The 26,276-nt window shown below is 35.2% G+C and overlaps 1 protein-coding gene across 2 annotated transcripts in view; it reads right to left on the bottom strand.

Moving 5' to 3' along the window:
- Nucleotides 1-26,276, bottom strand: part of CHD9 (chromodomain helicase DNA binding protein 9) — a 241,857-nt gene extending 215,581 nt beyond the window's left edge. For both annotated transcript variants that reach the window (XM_074293386.1, XM_074293394.1), the window contains exon 1: nt 26,110-26,276. The gene's annotated coding sequence lies outside the window, so the exon portion shown is untranslated. The remainder of the gene's footprint in view (nt 1-26,109) is intronic.

The following is a 26,276-nucleotide window of genomic DNA, read 5'->3' as shown; positions in this document are numbered from 1 at the left end:
CCATTTTTTTTCCAGTAATAGATAATGAGTTTGTTATGTCAGTTTCCTTTAATTTTTCTGCCTCAGTTTCCCTGAATTGTCCTGCCTCAGTTTCCCTGAACTGTTCTGCCTCAATTTCTCTAAATTGTTCTACTTCAGTTTACCTGAATTGCTCTGCCTCAATTTCCCTGGTTGCAACGCTCCCCCTTCCTGACCATTAGGACTGATATAAATTAAGGCTGGCTACTCTAGGATCATAAATTGCAAATGTTTAATCTCAGAGAAGGAAAGATCTTCTATTTCAGACATCCTGGTTCCTAGGTCCTCTTAAGTTATCAAGAATTTATGGTCCTTAACTCCAACCTGTCAGAATCAAATTTATGGTCTGCTCATCAGTGGTCTACACCACCACCACCCCCTGCCTTTGTCTCTCCTGATTGCTGGAGCCCTATAAAGAATCCCTGGAATTCTTCATTCATTTCTGCAAACTTTGAGACTGGAGTCCCATTCACTCTGCTGGGATCAACATGGATCCTGTTTTGGCCCCAGACAATCTCTCCTTCTCAAATAAAATATTAAAAACTCTCTAATCTCTATCTTGCCTCAGTTTCTCTTGCATTACAGTTTGAAGTGCTAAACCATTAACCAATATTAAAGAGACCTTAAATGGCATAAAATTCAACAGTGAGAAAAATCAAATTTATACCATCCCTTTATGTTTAAGAAACTTCCCTAAGCTAATAAAAAGTACATGTTTTTCTAAGGCAAGGTTTCTCTTTTTAAATGTTAGTTTTCTTTCATTATAATTGGTTTCCTTTGTATGTATTTTATTTTATTAACTTAAAAACACTCTAAGATAGGCTTATAAACTTCCCAGATTTCCAAAGAGATCCATGACAAAAATCAAAAGGTGAAGACCCTTGCTTTAAGGAAAACAGAGAGGAGGAAGTCACTAGTCACTTCTTTTCAACCTCTTAAAAAGATATATAGAAAAGGAGCCAGTTTCCTGGCCAGTCATAGACAGTTTTTGTTAGCTATATGCTACTCATTGAATTAGTCATAGTGAAGCCATTCAAATAACCACTGTAAAAGATCAACAGGTTGAAGTTTTCTCTCTCATTAGAACCCAAATTCTCAAATGTAATCAAAATTAAAGCCAGGAGTATTGTAAAATCAGAAAAGAGATTTAACAATATTAATATAATCATCATAATAGCTAGCATTTATATACTGTGGCATTTTAAAGTTTGCAAAGCAAACAGTTTATCCACACAAAGCAACTTTAGAAGTTAAAGACTATTTTTATTCTTACTTTCACAATTATAAAAACTGAGGCAGAATATAAATTACTTGGATCAAATCCAAGGATGAATTTAAACTCGTCTTCCTGACTCCAAGTCTAACACTCTATCCACTGTGCTACCTAGATGTTTTTGTAAATTGGAATATTGGTTTTGCAGGAAAAAAATGTGATGGGACAATAGGTGCTTCTATATCACTGTCCATATACAAATTGCATAGAGTAAAATAATTGAATGGTCTTTTATTACCAAAATGAGCAGGGACATTGGAGGTAGGGAGAAATGTCAAGCTAAAGAGAGCAGAAGTAATGAAAACTAATGTTTTTCATATTTTTTTTTCAAATTTAAAAGTTGCAGACATAGACTAAAATATATCTATTGTCCCTTCCCATTAAACAGTTCTATGGCACAGTTTCTGAGGTATGACTATTATCAAATGAATGTCCTCTGTCCATTCTCTCCTTCCAGATCTATTTATTCAGGGATAATTAACTAAGATAATATTTACACAAATATCAGGTGGCATAGGGCTTAATGGAATGTATACAATTCAAGTTCAGTTTTCACCTTTAATAATAATAATAGCCATCACTCTTTAAAGTTTACAAAATGCTTTGTGGATTTTATCTCATTTGATCCTTAACAACAATCCTGAGAAGTAGGTGCTATTATCATCCCCATTTACAGATGAAGAAACAGACTGAATGAATTGCCCAGGGTCACACAGCTACTAAGTGTAGGATTGGGACCCAAGTTCTCTGTCTCTGTCCTAACATGCTGGGTAGGTGGGTGGTAAAATAGATAGAGCACTAAACTTGGAGTCAGGAAGATTCATCTTCCTAAGTTCAAATCTGGCTTCAGACACTTACTAACTGTGTGACTCCGGGAAAATTACCTAATCCTGTTTACCTCAGTTTCCTCATCTGTAAAATGAGTTAGAGAAGAAAATGGCAAACCACCCCAGTATGTTGTTTGTTTGTTTTTTTAAACAGGAAAAAAGGAAACAAAATAAAACAACAAACCCAAATAGGGTGACAAAAAGTGGGACACAACTAAAGCAATTGAACAATAACAAGTTCTAACATACTAGCCACTGAGCTGTTTTGCCTAAACCAAAAACTATGTCAGATAAACAATTTATTGTACCTAGACTATATTGTAACACATGTAAAATGTATGGTATTGCCTGTCGTCGGGGGGAGGGAATAGAGGGAGGGGGGGTAATTTGGAAAAATGAATACAAGGGATAATATTATAAAATATATATATATATAAAAAAAAAAAAAAAAAAAAAAAAAAAAGAAAGTTTATTCCATGGCTTATTTTGGTAAGTAAAGTGTTTGGGAAGCTGCCAGAGCCATAACTGGGTAAACATTCCTCAGTTTTATCTTTGCCACTGTGCCACAGTTAATGGTCCCTAATCAATGAAAAGAGGCAAAAAGGTATTGTAATTGAGAAAGTGGGTCTGGAGAGGAGAGTTCTGTGGGAATGGAACTCTAGAACTGGCAGTGGAGGCCAAGGAAAGGAACAGGGACGTATGCTACCCAATATGGACCAGCAGATAAGAGTTTCTTAAATCTTTTCTACTTGAGATCTTTTTTCATCCAAGAAATTTTTACATGATCTCCAGTATATAGGCATACAAATCAAAAATTAACTGATAACAAATCATAATTTCATGATTACTACATTTAATCATGTGATCCCATATGGCAGGGGTGGGGAATGTCTGGCCTGCAAAATCATTTGCTAAGGCAAATTAGCCTTCAGCTCAATGATGAGCTGAAATCAAGGTACAATAACCTCCCACTCTTGAATTTGATAAGTTGATAATTTTGTATGGCCTGCAAATGGCTTGGCAGAAAAAAGGTTCCCAACCCCTGCCATATGGGATAGTAACCAACAGTGTAAGAATGCAGTAGAGGACCACAGGATACAGGGAAGTATCACTCTTGGGATGGTGGTGCCCTGGTACAAAGCTCCAGTTGCTCCATCCTTTTTATGTTGATAATTATTGTTGTTCTTTTGGTCATGGCTGACTCTCTGTGACCCCATTTGGGGTTTTCTTGGCAGACATATAGGAGTGGTTTGCCTTTTCCTTCTGCAGTTCATGATAAAGGAATTTAAGCAGAGTTAAATGACTTGCCCAGAGTCATAGAGGTAGAAGGTATCTGAGGCCAGGTTTGAATAGGCTGGCTTTCTCTCCACTATGCCATCTGGCTGCCCTAAAACTATCATACTAGATAGCATTTATAGCGCCCTTGAGGTTATTCACATGCTCCTAAATGGCAATCGTTTATGGGATTTATTTTGTTTTTTACACATATACTGGATGATATGGCAGAAAAATAAAAAAAGTATTAGGAATCTAAAGGGCTGGGTTTAGTTCATGCTTTGATATTTACTAGGTATAGATCTTTGAGCAAGTCATTTAAACCTTCTGAACCTCAGTTTACAAATTTATAAAATGAGAGTTCTTAGATTAATTTATCTCTAAGGTCACTTTCAACTTAATGTCCTATATTTCTACCATTATATACATAATATGTTCCTTCCAAACATTCCTTTATCTCCTCTTCTGGTCTCACAACTCCTTGACATAATTCCCCACTAATTTCTTTCTTTACTATAATCTCTAATGAAAAGGTGCCTTTTGCCCTTTCTAAAACTCTTCACCTCTCACACTCTTGATCTCAAACCCTCCAATCTCTTTCAGCAGACTGCTTCCATATTTCAGTATCTTCTATTTATTATTTCTTTCCATTTCCTACCAATATGTCCAAGTCTTCCTCAGTCTGAAAAAATCCTCAAAAGAGCCTACCACCCCACTATCAACCTATTTGCTTCTAAGCTAAAAAGCCATCTACACTTACTGTGCCCCCTATCTCTCACTCTTTTCTCAAACCTTCTGCATGTATATTGTCTTCCAACCTCATCATTCTTTTTTTTTTTTAAATAGCTTTTTATTTACAAGATATATACATAGGTAATTTTTCAGCATTGACAGTTGCAAAATCTTTTGTTACAATTTTTCCCCTCCTTCCCCTCACCCCCTCCCGCAGATGGCAGGTAGACCAATACATGTTAAATATCCAATCTCATCATTCAAATGAAACAGTTCTGTGCAGTTACCAATGAGGTCTTGATTTTCAAGTCCAGTGATCTTTTCTCAATCTTTGTTCTTCACCTCTCTTTGGCATTTGATCTGTTGACCAATTCCCCCTTTTCCCACCATATGTTCTCTCTTTTCTTAGTTTTTCCAACACAATTCTCTGTTGATTCTTTTTCTGCCTCCTTTATTCTCCTCTGCCTCCTTTACTGGATCATCATAGCTTCCATACTGATCCACAATTTTCTCTCTCTTACTTGGTAATATCATCAGTTCACATAAATTCAATTATTATCTCGATGCAGATTATTCCTAGAACTATATAAACAGCCTTAGTTTCTTTCCTAAGGTTCAGACATACATCACTTACTGTCTCATAAACATTTCAAATTGGATATCCTCTAGCTATCTCAATTTCAACAAGATGAAAACAAAATACGTTATCTTTTCCTCCAAATCCAACCAATATTCCTTGTAACTGTCAAAGGCACCATTATCCTTCCAGTCACCTATATTTGCAACTTTGGTGTCCTTCTTTATTCTACATTCTCGTTCACCCTATATAGTTAATCTCTTTTCAAAACTTACCATTTCTACCTTCACAGCATCTCTGAGATATGTTCCTTTTGTCCACTTACACTGTCACATCAGTCCAGTCTTTCATTACTTCTCACCTGTACTACTTCAATAGCCTTCTAACTAGTTTCCTGCTTCAATTCATTCTTCAAACAGTTGCCAAGATGATTTTTCTAAAACATAAGTCTAAGTATGTCATCTGACTGTTCAAATGAGCCCCTATGGCTCTTTCTTGCATCTGGATTCAAATATAAAGTTCTTTGTTGAAGTTCTTTCCTCTTTCTTGGCCTCTTTCTACTTTTTTAGTCTTCTCAAATTTTATGTCCTTTCATGCACTCTTTGCAGCTACACTAATCTTAAACTTGCAGTTTCTCACACATGATATTCTATCTTCTGCCTCCATGGTTTTGCACTGTGCATCATTCACTCCTGGACTATTATGCTCCCTTACCTCTACCTTTTGGCTTTCCTGACTCCCTTCCTTCCTCATCTCACATCCCACTTTCTGCAAGAGGCCTTTTCCAGTGTCCCTAGCTATTAATGCTTTCCCTTCAGACATATTCTATCTCTACATATTGTATGTACTTGGTTATTTACAAGTTGTCTTCTTTATTAGAAGGTACACTATTTGGGTGCAGCAGCAATTGTCTTTCTTTTTATTCCTAGATTACTTTAGTACAATGGCTAAAATCGAAATAAGTGCTTAATAAATGTGTTAAACATGCAAAATAAATACAGTGGATTAGACACTGGAGTTAAATCAGGAAGAAATTTCAAATTCCATTCTGATAGTTTTAGCTGTGTGACCCTGATCAAGTAATTTAACCTCTCTGTGTCTATTTCCTCACCTGTAAAATGAAGCAGTTAGACTTTTATGCTCCCTTTCATCTCTAAATATTATGAATACTACTTTTGAATATATAAGGAGAATCTATTTTAAGAAATTTTACGATAAATAAGGTTCTTGTCCTTGAGCAAACAAGTTAATTTTAGCTTTTGCATAAAACAGAATTTTCAAATGCAAATAGATTTGTTTAAAGTCAGATCTGCCTATATTTTTACCTTCTATGAAACAAGGGCTGTGATATTTATAAGAGGGGCTGAGGAAAAAGAATGTGGGCCTATCTACTAGGTCTGAATTACAAAAATAGATACACACACGCACACACATGCACACTTTTTTTAAAAAAAGGAAAAAGGACCTACTTATACAAAAATATTTACAACAGTTCTCATTGTGATGGCAAAAAATTGCAAATTGAGGGAATATCAGAATATCTAAACAAGTTATGGTATATTATTGTGCTAAAAGAAATGACAAGCAGGCAGATTTCAAGAAAAGCCTGGAAAGACTGCAACATGAATTGTTGCAAAGTGAAGAAAGTAAAACCAGAAGAACACTACACAGTAACAGCAACATTGTACAATGATCAACTATAAATGATTTGGCTATTCTCAGTAATACCATGATCCAAGACAATTTTAAAGAATCACGAGGGAAAATATTCATGTCCAAATGCAAGTTGAAGCATACAATTTTCATTTTTTATTATTTTTCTTTTTTTACAACATGACCAATATGGAAATATGTTTTCCATGACTGTTTACATTAATATAATCAATATCAAGTTGTTTGCCATCTTAGGGAGAGAGGAGATTTGGAACTCAATTTTTTTTTACAAATAAATGTTAAAATTTGTCTTTAAATATAATTGGAAAGAATAAAATATTGTTTAATAATAAGAATTATTAAATTATTATTAAGTTATTCTTATCCTGTTGTGTCCTATCCTTTGTGATCCTATTTGGAGTTTTCTTGGCAAAGATACTGAGGTGGTATCTTTTGATACCAGCTCATTTGACAAATGAGGAAACTGAGGCAAACAGTTAAGTGACTTGCCCAGTGTCTAGCAAGCATCTGAGGCCAGATTTGAACTCAGGGACATGAATGTCCCTGACTCTAGGCCCAGCACTCTAGCCTCTTACCACCTAACTGTCCTATTAAAATTTATCATGTTAATTCATGTAATTCATTCCTTCTTATTTAATCTTGAGAAGAAATCCAGTGAAGAAATGTTTCCTTAATTCACTTGTTGATTTATTTCAATAGTTTGCTCTCTATATAGAACTTTGCCACAGCTGGGCAAGAATTCAGATCATGTTTTTGTATGACAAAATAGGCCAAGGAATGATCTCATTTGATAGGTCAGCTCTTTCACTGTTCAATAATTCAATAAACATTTATTAAGTATTTTCTATGTGTGAGAGACTGTATTAAGCACTGGATATAACAACAACAACAACAAAAAAAAAAAACATCAACATCATCATCAACAGCAAAACAATATAAGATAAGAGACAGTCCCTGCCCTAAAGAAGCTCATAATATTCAGTATCAATTCCTATACATTTAGCTGTTGGGAAATGTTTACTATATTCATAATTTATAGCTTCATAGAGTCATAGATTTGCAACTTAACAGGAACTTAGAACTTAACCTTTTATAGATGGGGAAATTAAGGCCCAGTGATAACTGGGATCACACAGCTAATAAGTGACTCAACATCTTCTTGATTTCAAATCCAGCATTTCTTCTATCTTTTCCTTTTATAATAATAACCTTAGCACTTTTAAACCTTCTATCTCTTTATAATTGGTTGAGCTGTTACTTGTCTCTTGCATATAAAGTCCTTATAAAGTCAGATTTTGAATTACATCTACATTTGTCAGAGTGTTTATTTTTATTTTCACCAAAACACATTTAAAGTGCAGTGAGTAGAGCACAAGGCCTGAAGTCAGGAATACTCATGTTCCCTGAGTTCAAATCTGGACTCAGATGCTTATTAGCTATGTGACCCTATTGGCCTCAGTTTTCACATCTATAAAATAAGCTGAAGAAGGTAATAAGAAGCCACTCCAGTATCTTTGCCAAGAAAACCCCAAAGAAGGTCACAAAGAACTGGACAGAAATGAAAAAAAAAAATGATGCAACAACAAAAGAAGACAGGCTTTGATAAGACTTGAATCCAAATCCCAATTTTGCCACTTCATGGCTATGGAACCTGGGCTAACTCAGTCCACCATTTTGTAATTCAATTTCCTCATCTATAAAAGGGGATGGTTAAACTAGATGACTTCTCAGGCCCCTTACAGCTCTACAATACTATAATTGACTTCATATTAGAATCTTTTTATAGAAGCAAAAAGATGTATTAAATATAACTAGGTGCTTCATAGAATTGAGTAGATCATTTCACATAGGACCAATCTAAGTTACAGATTATTCCAAAATACTATTCCTGACATTTGTTATCTCAGAATGGACATTAGGAAAAAACTTCTTAAATCTAAGAATTATAAGATATTAATATGTTTTACAAAGGAAAATTGTGTTTGTCATCTTCCCTTCTAGACGTTTTTTAAAAAGATTAAGTGAATAATATGTCAAGTATGACTTATATGTCGTCCACTGTGGAAGGAGGAACATAGAACTGATTTGTGTTTTTTAAACCAGAAATAGTACTACTAAGTCAGACACCCTTCTATTCCTAGTTCACAATACACTATATCCCTAAAGATATTTCCATTTGCTTTTCAGAGTATATAATATTTAGCAAGATATGGTAATTTTATTTTATTTTTTTTCTTCCATTTTTATTTTTTTATTTATAATATTTTTTCACAGTATATATGCATGAGTAATTTTTTTATAATATTATCCCTTGTATTCATTTTTCCAAATTATCCACTCCCTCCCCTTGATGACAGGCAATCCCATACATTTTACATATGTTACAATATAACCTAGATACAATATATGTATGTAAATACCATTTTCTTGTTGCACATTAAGTATTAGATTCCGAAGGTATAAGTAACCTGGGTAGATAGACAGTAGTGCTAACAATTTACATTCACTTTCCAGTGTTCCTTCTCTGGGTGTAGTTGTTTCTGTCCATCATTGATCAACTGGGAGTGAGTTGGATCTTCTTTATGTTGAAGATATCCACTTCCATCAGAATAAAGATATGGTAATTAAAAAAAATAAATTGTAGTAAATACCAGGTGGGCAATTTATTCTTTGCAGACAGTTTTCAACCCCATGCATTTTTAATTTCCCAAAACAATAGATACTCTAATTTGGGGTCAGTATTAAACTGATTGAATGAAGGTTGTATGTAGAACAGAACCAAAGTGCCAATCAATCATTCAGGCTCTTAAAATGGCAGGGTTTAAAGAACAATGAATTTGAAGTCACACAACCTAAGTTTGAATTCCAGCTTTACTACTTACAACCTGAGTGACCCTGGAAGATACTTAACTGCAGTTGCCATTTCTTTCACCTGTAAAACTGAATGAATACATAGGTTCAGAAGTATAACTAGGGTGGGGTAACTAGGATTTTGATCAAGTAGTAAAATTCACAAGTATATGCTTCCTTGCAGCACAGAAACAACTAAGCTTAGCACATAGCAAAAATCATTTGAAATCAGAAGCTGCTATAAAGACTATAGATGAACACTTTGCATTCCCCTTTTTATGGTAGAGCTATCTCACTATGTCCCAGGGTCTATTTCTCCTCCCTAAGTAAAATGATCTAATTTTTCCAACTTGATTTGAGAATGTTTTTCCTGCTGCTCTTCCTGGGAATGATTTGCAAAGCTGGAGCTAGAAATATTTTTGTGAGGCTTTCCCCTGATATCCTTCTTACATCCTAAATTTCTGGATGGGTTAGATTAAAACCTGGATCCTTCTTAACTCTAGGTCTTGAGATCCTCTTATGTCATATCTGTAATGTCTGAGCTAGCTTTCTGGAGGTCCTCCAGACAGGTCTTGGTCTCAGCAGGATAGTCACCATGAGGATGGTCAGGAATAGACTCTAAAGTCTTTATTGTCTCCTTCACAGTCTGTTCACTCTGACTGTGTTCCCAATTCTCTCAGCCCTTAAATACCCTAGTCTTATTACATCAATACAGCATACTGAGAATGTGTGAACTAGAGAACCATTACGTCACCATACTAAGTACTAAGTATATGTAAACTAGAGAACCATCAACTCATCAATCACACTGAGTTAACATCTTGTTGTAAGTATCCTTGCTTCAAGTATGCTTCTCCAGAGTTCTGGTCCTCTTCAATACCTTAGATATTTGTCAATATTTTTTAGATTTCAGATAACTTCTGGATAAATGTTGTATGGTCACAAGATAATAAAGCAAAATCCATAAAGTAGGTTCTTTTTTTTCAGAAGTCTATAATCTGCAAGAAAGTAACTTACTAGGGAAGAGACCAGAGACCCATTAATGCAGGTCCATTAGTTTAGTAAAAATGCTTTGAAAGTTCAAAGCCAAAGGAACAACCCAGCTGAGATAGTTCCAATCATGTACACTTTCTCACTCTCTTCTTGAAAGGAAATAAGTCAAAAACGAATTCCTTCACTTGGCTGAGGAAGTGAGAAATTCTTAAGACAGGAAAAAAAAAAGATGCAGCTGAGCAGCAATGCAGGGAAAACCCAAAGTTCACAAAACCTAGGTATATTAAAAAGTTTCCAAAAGTTCATGTCTTCATTGACAAAGGGTCTCAAGAGTAGAGCCCTGAAGAGTCTTAGCTCCACTTTATCAACCTCTTATCCAAATGAAAGTTTGGACAAATCCCAAACTTAGCAGTCTTACAATTGGAACTTTTTACTTGGGAAAAAAGCAATTTAAAAAACATTTTTAAAAAAAGAATATTTTTTTTTTATTCTTCAAAATATTAACAAAGAGGAAGTCAAGATGGCAGATTAGAGGCAGCCCATCTGAACTCTCTCAATATTCCCCTTCAAACATCTTTGAAATGCTGCTTGAAAACAAATGTAGTGAAACACAGGATGAAACATTTTTTTCTGGTCTAAGAAAACTTAGGGGATAGCAGGAGATCTATCTCTGTGCCCACCCAGAAAGCAGCAGCAATAATGGCCATTTCAGCACAGCAGTTTAAAGAATTCTCAGTTCACAGGCAGTAAGGACATTGGTCAGAAAGAGATTATAGGAGACTCTATGCTGACACTGTGTACAATTGGCATTGAGTGGCAACTCTACTGCCCATACACAATTCTGGATTACAGTTCTAGAGCAGAGAGGAACACTGGGGACATGGGGTAAGTCAAAAGGAATCAGGAGTCCCAGTTGCAGTTCTAAGGCAAGAAAAGTACTAATGCTTATAGCTTACAAGGAACCAGTGATCATACCTCTCTCTCTTTGAATCACAGCTCTTGGAAGCACTGAACGTGCAGTTTCCTAGAACTAGTTCTGAAAACAGAAGCGTGAAAAAAGCCTGAAGTTTGGCACAGTGCCTCCCCATCCCCAGGTGAACAAAGCCCAACATTAACATGAAGTTCAAAGCTAAGAAATAAGCTGGAAAAATTAGCAAACTATCAAAAAAAGAAAGAAAGAACCTAGACAATAATTTGGAAAAGTTAAAAATAATTGTAAGAGTGGTAGAGGAAAAATTGGGAAAAGAAATGAGACTGATGAGGAAAGTTATGAAAAGAGAATTAACAGCTTTATAAAAAAGATTTTTTAAAATGCTGAAAAATATAACACCTAAAAAACAGAAGTGGCCAAATAGAAACAGGTATAAAAATCTCATTTTTATATATGACTACATATGCATAAGCTATATTAAAGTGCTTACATTCTCAATGTGGGAAGTGGGGAGAGGGAGTAGTGGAGGAAGAAGGAAAGGAATCTAGAATTCAAAGTTTTAAAAACAAATGTTAAAATTTGTTTTTGCATGTAACAGAGGAAAAATAAAATATTAAATAAATTATTTTTTAAAATTTCATTGAAGAAAATAATGGCATAAAAATAGAATTGGTTAAGTAGAAGCTAATGGCTTTATGAGACATCAAGAAACAATAATGCAAAGTCAAAAGCATGGGGGGAAAAAAAGAAAATGTGAAATATATCCTTAAAAAACAACTGATCTGGAAATCAAGGAGAGATAATTTAAGAATTACTGGATATTTCTTGTTTTATATAGGTGGACCATTTTGCAGACCACTGTGTAAAGTGATTTTTATGTTATGTAAATTTGGACAAATGGGCAGAGTAGGACTAAGGCATCCTCTCTTTCTCTCTCTCTCTTTTTTTTTTTTTAAGATAAATATGTTCATTTATTTCTGTGTATAATGCAATGTTTAGTTCTTAGTTTGATAGATATTATATCAGGAATGAATAGACCAAGGGTATACACTAAAATTTTAAATGAGAAAGGCTTAATAATGTAATGCTATTCATCTGTTACCATAGATAATTGAATCTCTATCTAAGGTATTTTACACATTAGTAAATAAAAGAAATATTGGAGTAGGAAGCATCCCAGAACTCATTTCATAAAAGTGATCCACATTTTAAAATACACATTCATTAAGCACCTGTTATGTATAAAGTATTTGGAGATATACAAGACAAGACCTTTGCTACCAAAAAACTTCAATATTTTAAATTTTAATGTTTTTGAGGGTAATCTACTCTTCCAAATACATGCAAAGATAATTTTTTATTACAGCTTTTTATTTACAAGATATATGCATGAGTAATTTTTCAATTGCAAAACATTTTGTCCCAATTTTCCCTCTCCTTCCCCCCACTCCCTCCCCCAGATGGCAGGTAGACTAATATATGTTAAATATGTTAAATTATATATTAAATACAACATATGTATATATGTCCATACAGTTATTTTGCTGCACAAGAAGAATCGGACTTTGAAATAGTGTACAATTAACCTGTGAAGGAAATCAAAAATGCAGGCGGACAAAAATAGAGGGATTGGGAATTCTATGTAGTGGTTCATAGTCATCTCCAGAGTTCTTTCGTTGGGTGTAGCTGGTTCAGTTCATTACTGCTCTATTGGAACTGATTTGGTTCATCTCATTGTTGAAGAGGGCCACATCCATCAGAATTGATCATCATATAGTATTGTTGTTGAAGTATATAAGGATTTCTTGGTCCTGATCACTTCACTCAGCATAAATTCATGTAAGTCTCTCTAGGCCTTTCTGAAATCATCCTGCTGGTCATTTCTTACAGAAAAATAATATTCCATAACATTCATATATTACAATTTATTCAGCCATCCTCCAATTGATAGGCATCCATTCAGTTTCCAGTTTCTGGCCACTACAAAGAGGGCTGTAAGGCATCCTCTCTTGATAGAGCTCAAGCCAGAACTGAGGAAGGGGCAGGAGTGGAGAAGAAGAATACAGTCCTATCCAGTAAAGTTAATATGGGTTTTATTTTTTTGAAAGTAGATTCATCAGAATTCCTTACATAAAGTCAAATTTGCATAATGTGAATTTACATAAAGCAAGAACTATCTATACCTGAAAGCCATGATCAAAGAACCTAGACATCAAATTTCAAGAAATTATCAAGTAAAACTACTTCAATATTTTAGATTCAGAGGATAAAACAGAAATGGGAAAAAAATCTACCAGTCATATCTTGAAAGAGATCCCAAAATAAAAACTCCTAGGAATTACAGTCAGTTATACTTCAGAGATTCCAGGTGAAAGAGAAAATACTTCAATAAGTCAGAAAGAAATAATTAAACACTGTGAAGCCACAGTTAGTGTCATACAAGTTTTAGTGGCTTCCATGTTAAAGGAGTAGAAGGCTTAGAATATGATATTCTGAAAGATGAAGAATAACTTAATAAAACAGTATAATCTTTCAAGAGAAAAATGGATTTTTAACAAAAGAGAAGATTTTCAAGCATTCCTGATGAAAAGAGCCAAGGTGAACAGAGAATGAGACATTCAAACACAAGTCTCAAGAGAAGCATAAAAAGATAAACATGAAAGAGTAATCATAAAGGCCTCAATAAAGTTAAACTGCTTATAAATCTCTATGGAAAGATGATACATATAATTCCTAGGAATTTTATCATTATCATGGTAGCTAAAATGAGTTTAAAGAAAGAGAGGAAAATAAATATAAGTTGATTATGTTGAAATGACTTCTAAACAAAGTGTAGGATTGAGAAAGAGGAATGCACTGGGAGAAAGAGAAAAGGAGAGATAAAATGGGAAAATTTTTCTCACATAAAAAAGCATGCAAGAAAAAGCTTTTATAATAGGAAGGGAAATGAAACGGGTAATTCAAACAAGCAATGTTTGAATCTCACTCTCATCAGAATTGGTTTGAAGAGGGAAATATACATATATATGTATATGTGTGTGTGTGTATACACACACACACACAGTAGTATAAAGAAATGCAACTTACTCAATAAGAAAATAAAAGGAGAAGGTGATAAAAGGAGGAGGGAGAGCAGATTAAGGGAGGCAGTGGTTATAAGCAAAATAAACAGGGAGGGAGAAGGGGAGAGAGAACAGAAGAAAATAGGATGGAAGGGAAAATACATTTAGTAATCATAACTGTAAACATAAATGGGATGAGCTTACCCATAAAATGAAAATGTATAACAGATTGGATTAGAAACCAAAATCCATCAATACATTTTCAGAAGATGAAATCAAAGCTATCCATAATCATATAAAAATAGCCTAAATCACTCTAATCATGGATTCAAGAAGGGCAAATTAAAACAACCCTGAGGTACTACCTCATAACTATGAGAAATAAGAAATGCTGAAGGGGATGAAGAAAAATGATGCTAATCAACAGTAGAGTACTGAATTGGTCCAACTATTCTGCAGAATAAAGTAAAACTAGGCCCAAAGGGCTATGTATACCCTATGACCTAGAAATTCACCCATAAAACAATCCTTCACTTCAGAATTCACACTATTTAAGTAATATTCCCTTCCTTATCTTTTTAGTTTATGTGGAAAGCTATGCATTTTGTGTATGAGGGCCAAAAGCTGTTCTATCACTGAACATTTCTTCTTATTTATCTTGTAAGTATGTATTAGAAATAGATCAAAGGAAAAGGACTTATAGCATCTCTTTTTGTAGTGGCAAAGAATTGGAAATCAAAGGAATGCTCATCAATTGGGAAATAAGATTGTGAAGGACTACTGTTGTGCTAAAAGGTAGTTTCAGAAAAACATGGTAAGATCTGTAAGAGCTGGAAAGTGAAATCAGAAGAACCAAGAGATCATTTGCACAGTAACAGCTATGTTGTAATAATGATCAACTGGGAAACTCTTGGCTACTCTGATCAATATATGATCCAAGAGAATTTAAAAAGATTCATGATGAAAAAATGCTAACTCCCTCCAGAGAGGAAACTGATGAACTTTAAGTGAAAATTGGAGTATGTTTCTCTTTTTTTTTTTTTTTTTTTTTTTTTTTTTTTGCAGCATGGTTAATATGGAAATATGTTTTGCATGATTTCACATGTATAATTGATATCATATTGCTTGTCTTTTCAATAGATAGAAGAAGGGTAGGAGGGAAGGAAAGAATTTGGAACTCAAAATTTAAAAATTAATTAATGTTAAAAAATTGAAAATTAAAAAAAAAACAACACATTAACAAAGAAGCTAAACAACCCTAAGGACATAAAGAAAGTCAATTTGAACCATTATTTTTCTTCACCAGGAAAAACAGATGAATGATCTTGTCTGATCATAAACCTTAAGGAAACCAACAAAAATTCCAATTCATACAATAATTAAAAACAAAGAATCCAATTAAACACTGATCAAATGTTAAAGTAGTTGGTCCTTTAATAAATACTTGTTCATTGACCATAATGTTTATGAGTGACACTATTTCTCAATATAGCATCACTATGGAACCAGTACACAAAAGTTTGAAATGGATCATGCAGATTAGTTGCTTAATTAATGTAATTCAGATAGTACACAATGAAAGAAAGTATCTTATAATGCAGTTGGAGGGACAATGGTCAAATGAGATTAGATTTTTAAATATTTACACTCCAGCCACCCCAAAGTCCTTTTCCTTTGAGGGTTCCCTTCCCCCATCCTCCACTTCAATTCCCCATAAAGGTTTCCCCTACACAGGGGAAAAAATCACCTAGAGTTCACAGGGAACTATTTAAAGTTTAAAGACTCTCTTATCAACCTTAGTCATTATGGGCATAGCAGATTTAATCTTGAGGTGAGGAGATAATAGCTCAAATACAAGCAGATAAGAGGCTTTTAAAGTTTTAAAGGACATCCAACTGTAGCTATTCCTCACATGGAGATAAAGGTGATTCCAGGATGTAACTTTTAACTCTACTAAATAACAGGTTCTAGAACTTGTCTTGTCCCTATGGATCTTTTGATCAAAGAGTAAGGTTTGCCCTAGGCAAAATTGCCAAATCATAGAAGTCCCCCTTTTTAATGACATCTCCTCCTCCCTCACTTCCCTTCATTCATTCAATAAATATTTTAATAAACCAGTGCAATGTAAGGCATAGTTTTAGGCCATGTAGGAAAACTCAAAGATACCAGGAGGAGAAAGAGTAGTCCTTATCCTCTTCTTGTGCCTCAGTTTCCTCACATGCAAAGTAGGAGATTGCATTAGATAACTTCTAATATCTCTTCTATTTTTATACCTACAATCTTCTCATCTCTCAAACTCCGTTTTTACATCCTTGAAATTAGAGAAATCTCTAAAGTACCTTTTAGCTCTAAATCCTACAATCCCTAAAATCTGAGTATGTAGTTTGTATTTACTTAAATTGTACATGTTATTGGGTTTGTGATGTGTATGTGATGTAAGCTCCTTGAGGGAAAAGGCTGTCTCATTTTCTGTTTTTCTACCTACAGTCCCTAACATAAAACATGGCAATAATAAGCACATATGTCATTTAATTGATAATTGGAGCTCTGACTCTTACTAGTCACTTCATCTCTCCCATTCTCAGTTTCCTAATTTGTAAAATGAGATTAGATTAGATGATCTCTAAAGTCTCTTCTAGTTCTAAAATTCTACACTCATAAATATATATATGTGTGAGAGAGATTTATAATATGTGAGCATGTTGTCTATATCAAAATTTTTTAAACAGTTTTGTCACAACCCCTATGGGGTTACTTAATTAAATGTGGAAGTTATGAAAATTTTGGCAATAGTTTACTATTGATACCTTTTTATTTGCTATCTTTTGAGATATCAAATATTCCACTAATATTTAATTCCCTTTTTATATTATAGCTTTTTATTTACAAGACATATGCATGGGAAATTTTTCAGCACTGATCCTTGCAAAACCTTCTGTTGCAACTTTTATCCTCATCCCCCCACCCCCTTCCCTAGATGGCAGGTAGACCAATACATGTTAAATATGTTAAAGTATATTTAAATGCAATATATGTATACATATTTATACACTTATCAGATTTAATTCTTTATGTAAAAATAAACAAGTCTATCTATCTCATCAGTATGCAAATTTGCTTTCACCATTAATAAATAGTAAGATGATATGTATATCAAAGGACTGCTTTAAATTTCTTTATGATTTATTATCAGTAAATGTTTGATTTGTAAAATTATTTTATATATCTATGTACCTGGGATTGCATAAAAATCTCTCGGGCAAAGGTTGAAAGTGGAAAAAAGTTTAAGAAGACTTGGTCTATATGTTAAGATCTTCTAGGTAGGGCCACAAGTCTCATCTCTTTAAAAGCTGGTAGCACTCCACAGCTTCTTTTAAATAGAGAAAACTATGTTTTTTAGCCTGCAAAGGAAAAGAAAAAGGCTGAAGTAGGCCAAAGAAGCTAGAGTATTGGGTCTGGAAGCAATGATAAGATAGCTAGGTGCTCACAGCTAGACAGGTTATTGAATGAATGGAAATGCCAAGGACAAACTATGCCTATATGAGTATGTGTTTGAATTGGCTCCTATTGCACAGGGCTTCTTAAACTTTTGCATTGGAAACCCTTTTTTGCCAGAGAAATTTTTATGCAACCCCAGGTACATAAATATGTAAAATAGGTATACAAATCAAACATTTGCTGATAATAAATCATAATTTTGCAACCCCTACATTGAGTTACAAGAACCCATATGGAGTCAAGAAAGGGCCACATATAAATACTACCTTTTTGTATGCCATGAAACGGGTTTCAAACATTGATGATTTTTCTTTTTACATTTTATCATTTTACATTTTACCCTCTTTGTTCTTGCTGTGCTCCCTCCCTTCACTTCAAGCCTCCCACCTGGCACTTTGGCTCCTAAGATGGAGCCCTGGGCTCCTGATAGGAGTTTTTCCCTTTTAAGTCCATTCCAGACCCATCACACTTTCCATTTAGTTATCTCCATGAATGCTTCAGTAAACTCCTTTCTCTAATCTCAGGTGTGTAATCTCAGCATTACCCTAGAGACTCTTTATTGTCCCTTACTTCACAAAGTGAATCTTATCATTTTTACCTTCACAAACAGTTGGTCAATAAAAATTTATTAATAGCTTACTATATTCAATGCATTGTGCTAAGTGGGGATACAAAAAAAGAGAAAGGGCAAATCCTGACCTCAAGAAGCATACAACTCAATAGGAAACTAGATATGTACAAACTATATGTAAAAAAAAAAATAGGAAAGAAGTAAAAGAAGTCACTAGAATTAGTAGTAGTGGTAAATGGGACTCTAGTTGGACTTGTAGGAAGTGAGAGAAATCAGCAGGTGAAGATGAAGATGGAGAGCTTTCCAGACATGGGGCTTCTTGTTCAAGGAACAGCAAGGTGGCCATTGTCTCTGGATAGAAGAGTACATAGCAGGGAAAGAAGTAGAGATGGAGACTAGATAATGAAGAGCTTTGAATGCTAAACAGGGGATATAAATGATACTGGAAGGAATAGGGAGCTATGGGAATTTACTGAATGACAAGGACCTGATATGGTAGAACTTGTGTATGAGAGGAATTTGGCTCCAAAAAGCAGAAGAGATATGGTATGATAATTAAGATGAAAGGATTAAGTGATTTTTTTTTAATGATGGACATATGGTTATATTTGTAAGCCATACGGAAGGATCTAGTAAAGAGGAAGAATTTGAAGATAAGAAGGACGACAAAGGGGACAATCTGTTGAAGAAAATGGGATAGAATGAGAACAATTTTGCAAATAGAGAAGTAGATCTTGGTAAAGAGTAAGATAACCTCTTCATGTGAGTCAAGAGTAAAGAGGGAGAGAGTGGCAGAAGCCATTTATGAATGACAAAAAAGAAGAGGGGAGAAGGAACTCACAGAGAATATTATCTTTTTTCTGTAAAATATGAAAGAAGGTTCCCAATTGAGAATGGAGAGAAGAGGAGGAATGGGAGGTTTGAAGAGAGATTAAAAACAAAAGTTTTGAAAGTACAGCTGTGAGGGCCCCAGTTAAGGTTGTATAAAATTGGAATTGTGTGATTTTTCTTCACCTACATTGGGCAACTCCTGTAGGAGTGAAAGTAATAGATAGTGGGAGTCATTCAAGGCTAAATCTTGGCAGAGATCAATGATGCGATAAGGAGACCAAGAAGTCGAGAAAACAGTGTAGAGTTGAAATGGATCACCAAGGAGTAAAATGGGTACAAAAGGAGAAAATGAATAATGTAGGGAACATGATCTGGGAGAAAACTGAAAGGTTGAGAGATGAAAGGTTGTGGTGTAGACAATGAGTAAGGTTTGGTAAGGGAAGCAGGGAAGAGTCAATAAGTTATGATCAAATCAAGGGATTTTGGAATTTTGTAATATGGAGGCAGTACATTTATGAGGGATGATAAGATCAAGGGTATAACTGTCTATGTGGGGCTGAGGTAAGGTAGAAGAGTAGACCATAATAAGAAATAAATAGGTTGATGAGCTGAATAATTAAGCTATCTGAAGGAGAATCAGCAAATATACTGAAGTCCCCTAGAGTTAGGGCAGGAGTTAGGAAAGAGAAAAAAAATGTGAGCCAGGTACTAAACTCAGTGAGGAAGGGAGGGCATGTACCTGGAGGTCTGTAAACAGTAGCTACCAAGATTTTGATTGGATGATGGATGTAAAAAGCATGAACTTCGCTTAAAGGAGAAGTTACTGAGTGTTGGAGGTGGGGGGGGGAGAGAGAGATACTCTCTGATCTCAAACAGTGAGTCAAGGGAAATTAATGAATGAAGATGCAGCCATTATGGAAAAGGGTAGCCAGAGGTTGTGTCATTGGAGGTTGCCAGGTTTCACTGACTATTAGAAGATGAAAGAAGTGAGAAAGGAATTTAGGATAAAGGTAAGTTTGCTGGCTACAGAACAGGCATTCCACAGGACACAAGAGAAGGAGTGAATGGTATTTCGTTGTGACGTCAGAGTGAGAGGATTGAGAGGTATGGAAATAAGGAATCAGGAACTGGTCATTGGAAATAGGTTTTGATAATGACCTACAGGGGTTCATAATTATTGAATGACAGATATGATTAAGTATCAGAATATTCATCATTGAGTGAAAGGTACCAGGTCTCTTCTGAGAGATTGGAGAGCCACTCTCAAAAATCCCTTCTCTCTATTCACTTCCTCCTTTTCAGTTCAGGACTATTACTATGACTTCCTAATTTGTCTTTCTGCTTTGATTCTTCCCACTGTAGTTCATTTTCTTTATAATTGACAAAATTATTTTCCTTAAGCACTTGCTTGACCATTATCATTTCCCTACTCACTAATTAATTGTCACTGATTCCCTATTACCTTTAAGATAAAGTATATACTTCTCTGTCTAGCTTTTAAAATCCTTTATGAACTGGTCCCAGCCTATCTTCCAGCTTTGCTGGAAAGTTTACTCCCTCTCACACATTTTGTCAACCAGCCAAATTGGCTTTCTCTCTGTTCTTCACACAGTATACTCTGTCTCTGGTCTCAATATTTTTGCACTGGCTATGTCCCATATCTGAAATAAACTCCCTCTTCACCTCTACCCGCCTCATAGATTCCCTTCTTCCAAGATGTCATTCAAGCACCACCTCCTACATGAAGCCTTTCCTGGCTCCCAACTTCTATTACTTCCTACTACTAATTCTTTTCATTTAACTATCTTTCACCTATTTGTATTTATCCTTTATACTTATATATGTACTTATCCTTCTTCATGGACTATTAGTGCCTGACTTGTGGTAGAGCCTTCCAAGGTCATATTGATATGATTAGTCATAGTCACACACACACAGTAACCTTGACCCTAACATAGTGATGTCATCACTTTGAGAATAAAGGACAACTACCATCCTTCTTACCTTTCCCCTTCCATTGAAAAGTAAAATCTCTGAGAATAGGGATTATTTCATTCTTGGTATTTGTATTACCAGTCCTAGGATACTGGTTGAATAATATGTGATTAATAAATACTGACTGATTGACTGAATGATCAACCCATGGGCATGGAAATCAAATCAGCACTATTATTTCTAGAGAGGTCTGATTCAACAATTGTCCTAGGGCTCTTCTCACCATCCTTTTCGACTTCCTAAACCAAGATAGATGTCTCTAGTCACCATTCCCTGATATATATTGTCTTCTTTTAGTGGAATGAAATTTTGAATCTGCATACTAGGACCTGGCACATAATAAGCACTTAAACACTTAATAAATATGTGTTCTCTCTCTCTTTCTGTTTCTCTCTCTCTCTCTCTCCCTCTCTCTCCCTGTGTGTCTCACTGTCTCTCTCTGTCTCACTGTCTCTCTCTGTGTCTCTATCTGCCTCTAAGTAATAAACTCCCCCTTGTGTTGGTTAAACATATGAAAGAACCACTTGTCATACTTTACTCCTTCCCCAAATATTTTAAAAACAAAGATAATATATGCAAGATACATTAATAACAATAATGCCTAGCATTTATGTATCAAGATTTGCAAAATACTTTATAAATAAATATTATCTCATTATATCATTTGTGAGATTTGTACAATTATGGAAGGTAGAAGCTATAATTATTTCCATTTTACAGAGGAGTAAATTGAGGCAAATGATGGTTAAGTGATTTGCCTAGAGTCAGTTAGTTTGTGTCTGAGGCTGGATTTAAACTGAAGTCTTCTCACTGGGTCTAGCACTCTATCCCCTGGTCAGTTAGCTCCTTAACAAAAAAATAATACTGAATAGCAGTGACCTAATATTTTAAATTCCCCTTTGCATAAATATAAGAATTATAATTACAACAACATGATCATCATATTTTAATGTTTCCTTTGCACACTCCTGAGAGAAGAGAATGGCCAATCACAATCTGGTTATATGAACATGATTTTTAAAAATAATAATAAACATGGCAAGGCTTTGGAGCAAGAAAGGGCTTTAAAGTTCATCTAGACTAGCCCCATTGTCTTACAAATAAACAAACTGAGGTACAGAGCCACTAAGTGACAGATTTTAACTTAGGTTTTTTGAGTCCAAATTCAGTGCTTTTTGCACAAATTTTTTGCACACACAATTTGCTTAACTACTCTGTGTAGAAGCTTTAATCTTGGGGTCAGAAGACTTGGGGTTTAAACCTTAGCTTAAGCCAAATTTCCCAACCTTGAGATGGAAATGGTAGAGAAGGTATGACTTTGTAAAGGAAAGAAAAAGTATAAACCATTGTTAATGATTATTATTAATATTAGTACTTTGAATTAGGTGGCGTGGAATAATGGAAAGAGTATTGGATGTGGATATGATTATCGGGTTCAAAATCTAGGTGCATTATTTTCTAGAACAGTATGGCCCAATATGGGTAAGAGTGTTGGACTTGGACAATCAGGAAGACCCAAATTCAAATCTTGCCTCAGACATTTACTAGCTATGTAGTCATATGTGGGCATATCACTTAACCTTTCTCAAACTCAGTTTTCTCTTATGTAAAATGTAGATAAAATAGCATTAATCTTACAGGATTGTTGTGTGGATCCACGGAGATAACATATGCAGTGCTTTGCAAGCCTTAAAGTGCTACATAAATTCTATCTATTAATAAGATAAAATCTAGTTGGAAAAAAATTAACACCTTAAATCTGAATTGAAAAAATTGACTTGACAAATACAAGATGTGGAAAAGCATGGTTAGACAGCTTGAAAAAACAAACAAACCCACTGCAAATCCAACAGTAAGTCAACAGTGTAATACAATAACCAAAAAGAAAAAAGTAAGTGCAATTATAGGTTCTATTAAGAAAAACTCAACTTTCAATAATGAAGAGTTAGCACAGTGCCCAGCTTATGTTAGACACTTAATAAAAGATTGTTGATTTGAATAAACATAACTATAATCTTGCTGTATTCTGCCTTTGATCATTTTTGTTGTTGTACTGTGTATTTCTTTTTTTAAACAGTTTTTTCCCATTACATGTAAAAATAATTTTCAACATTTATTTTTGTAAGATTTTGAGTTCTAAATTTTTTCTTTGTCTCCAATACCTCCTCTCTCCACAATAAAGCAAGCAATTCGAAACCTATACAATCATTTTAAATATATTTCCATATTAGTCATGTTGTAAAAGAAAAATCAGAACAAAAGAGAAAAACCAGGAGAATGAAAAAGCAAACAAACAAAAAAGATGAAAATAGTATGCTTCAATGAAAGTCCCCCTTCAGTACCCATAGTTCTCTCTGGATGTGGATGGCATTTTCCACCTCAAGTCTATTGGAATTGAGTTAGGCCATTTCTGGATTATTGTGTTTAGGTCTGTGGGTTCCAGTTTAGGAAAGATAATGCTGAACTGGAGAATATCCAATGAATTAGTCAATAAGCATTTATTAAATGCCTTCTATATACCAGGCACTATGCTTAGCCTTGGATATATAAAAAGCAACAAAAGACTGCCTCAGGGAGCTCACAATCTAATAGAACTGAATTGAACATCTTAAGGAAAGCAACCAGAATAGTAAAGGGTCTTGAGTCCAAGTAAAGAAATTGGGGATAAGATTGAGAAAGCCTGTGATCCATGACTAAATATCTGAAGACTTGTTCTTTTTTGGTGTGAAATAGCAGAAGCCTGAGAAGCAATGGGTAGAACTATATAAAGATAAATTTAGGTTTACTTCAAGGAAAAAGTTATCCCAAAGTCCAGTAGACTGCCTAGGGAAGTTGTGGGCTTCCCTTCACTAGAGGTCTTCAAGAAAGGTTAAAAGACCACTTGTTAAGTATGTAATATAAAGAATTCTTTTTTTGTGCAGGGTTGACCCAGGTGACCAATGAGATTACTATTGATTCTGATATCCTTGGGTTCTAATTCTGTGAAAAAGTCATTTCCTTTCTCTTGGCCTATTTCCTCCTCATCTGTAAAACGGAGAGGTTGTACTAGATAACATGGAAGAATCCTCTTTAGCTCTAAAATGTGATTTTATAATCTGCAGTTTTCATCTCAACAATACCATCCATCCACAGATTTGAATAAAATTATAAAGAAAATCTTAACTGGTCACATCAGGAGTGATGGTAGAGTGAATCTACCATTTGGCATAGCCTTTCCTGTAGGCCATCATGTAGTCAAGGATTATATTCTTTATTTACTTTGGCAAATATGCCCTGAAGCCCATGTGTTCTGGGCCCATTCAATAGCCCAAATGAATACTTTAGATGAATATAACAAATTTTTAAAGGACAATTCTTATTTTGTAGAGAAAAATCTCTCTCTTGCAGTCTACTAAATGTCAAACCCAAAGTGACTCTTGATTAATAGTGTCTCTTCAGCTTTCAGTTGAAACTTTCAGTATTTGTTGTCTCTCACATTAAAATGTGACTACCTTGAGAGCAAGAATTATCTTAATTTTCTATTTGTATCCCTGGCACTTTGCACATTTTTGCAATTCAGTGGTTTTATAGGCATGTGTCTGACTTCTTCTGACCCCATTTGGGATTTTCTTGGCAATGATACTGGAGTATTTTGTCATTTCCTGCTTCCGTTCATTTAACAAATGAAGAAACTGAGGCAAACTGGGTAAAGTAATTTGCCCAAAATCACACAGCTAGTAAGTTTCTAAGGCCATGTATGAACTGACTTCAAGCCTGACACTGTATTCACTGGCTCACCTAATTACTTCAAAGTAGGGAATTAATAAATAAACACTTATTTCTTTCCTTCATTCATTCAAAGAAGGAATTTTTGGAATCTGATTCTGATAAGCATCGTATTGATTCCCCATCCTTCAAGTCAAAGAACAAAGTAAATTGAAATAATTTTATGGATGACTTTGGGATGGAAACTTGCCATGAAGGAGAAATGAGGTGAGTTCTTAGGGGAAGGAATGAATGAATTATTCAGCTTGGCTATGTTGATCCAATTATCTGGATAATTTTTCTGCTCTCTGCTTCAGTAGACAGAAGGAAGATATAAGTCTCTTTGAAGTGGCAGTCAAGTTTTCCCAGCTGACTCCAGTCACACCCCTAAATCCCAAGACTGAGATCCTAACCTGGTACTCTGAAATCTCAAAAAGTTAGATTTTGCACTCCCTCTAACTAATGGAGGTTATAAACTTAGATTTGGGATTGGAAAGACTCTTAGAGGTTATGTAGTTCAGCATACTCAGATTGCAGATGAGGAACCCAGGCCCCCAAAAGTTAGCATTTTTACACAAGGGCATACATGTAGTAAGAGGCAGAGCTGGGATAGGAAACCCTTAATGGAGCATTCTTTCCGGTTATAAACAAGTACAAAGTCAGAGGACTGCTTGCCCCTACCACCTACAGCCTGGAGGACAATTAGAATCTATTCTAATAAAGGGCTGTGAATATAGGTCAATACACTCTCAGACCTGCAGGCTAGGAATCTAGTCCCAGGGAGGTGTGTGAGACTGGAAGGAATGATGTGGAAGCTGGAATCTCCTTCCTCGGAGGTATTTTAAGAAGAGGGCAGACTGCCATCTCTATGAGATGACTCGGGGGTGGGGGAGTGGGACTGGGGGAAGGGGATCTGGGTTCAGGGATGGTCAGGATGACCTCTGAAGGTCCCCACCACCCTCAGGGAATCTGTCTAAAGCTAACTCCAAACGTGAACACCTCGGGGTGCAGTTATCCTCGTTACAGCTTAAACCACTCCCAGGTCAAACCACCTCGGTGACTGCTGAGTCCTAATTAGGTCACGCAAAGGACGTGACAAACAGAATTATTATTATATGTAACACTCTATGACGACGGTGACCCAATCCAGAAACAAAACCCTTAAAACCATTTATCTACAAGTCTCACCAAGGCAGCCATCCATGTTAGAGGCGACTACATTTTTTCCCAATTAATTGTGAATATGAAAATTACTGACCCATTTTATTTTACATCTCCGAACTGCAGGAGGACCCTTTCACCCATGCGGCTGGAGCGGCTGGAGCGGCTGGTGCGGCTGCTGGGGCTGCTGCTGCTGCTGCTGTCTGTCTGTCTGTAAAAGCTGCCGCTGAGCTGGTGTTGGCTCCCGGCACTTCCTCGTCTTGG

This window comes from Sminthopsis crassicaudata, chromosome 2 (genome assembly GCF_048593235.1).
Source record: "Sminthopsis crassicaudata isolate SCR6 chromosome 2, ASM4859323v1, whole genome shotgun sequence".
Lineage (NCBI taxonomy): Eukaryota > Metazoa > Chordata > Mammalia > Dasyuromorphia > Dasyuridae > Sminthopsis > Sminthopsis crassicaudata.
The sequence above is the reverse complement of the archived record's forward strand: the minus strand, read 5'-3'. Positions and strand labels throughout refer to the sequence as shown.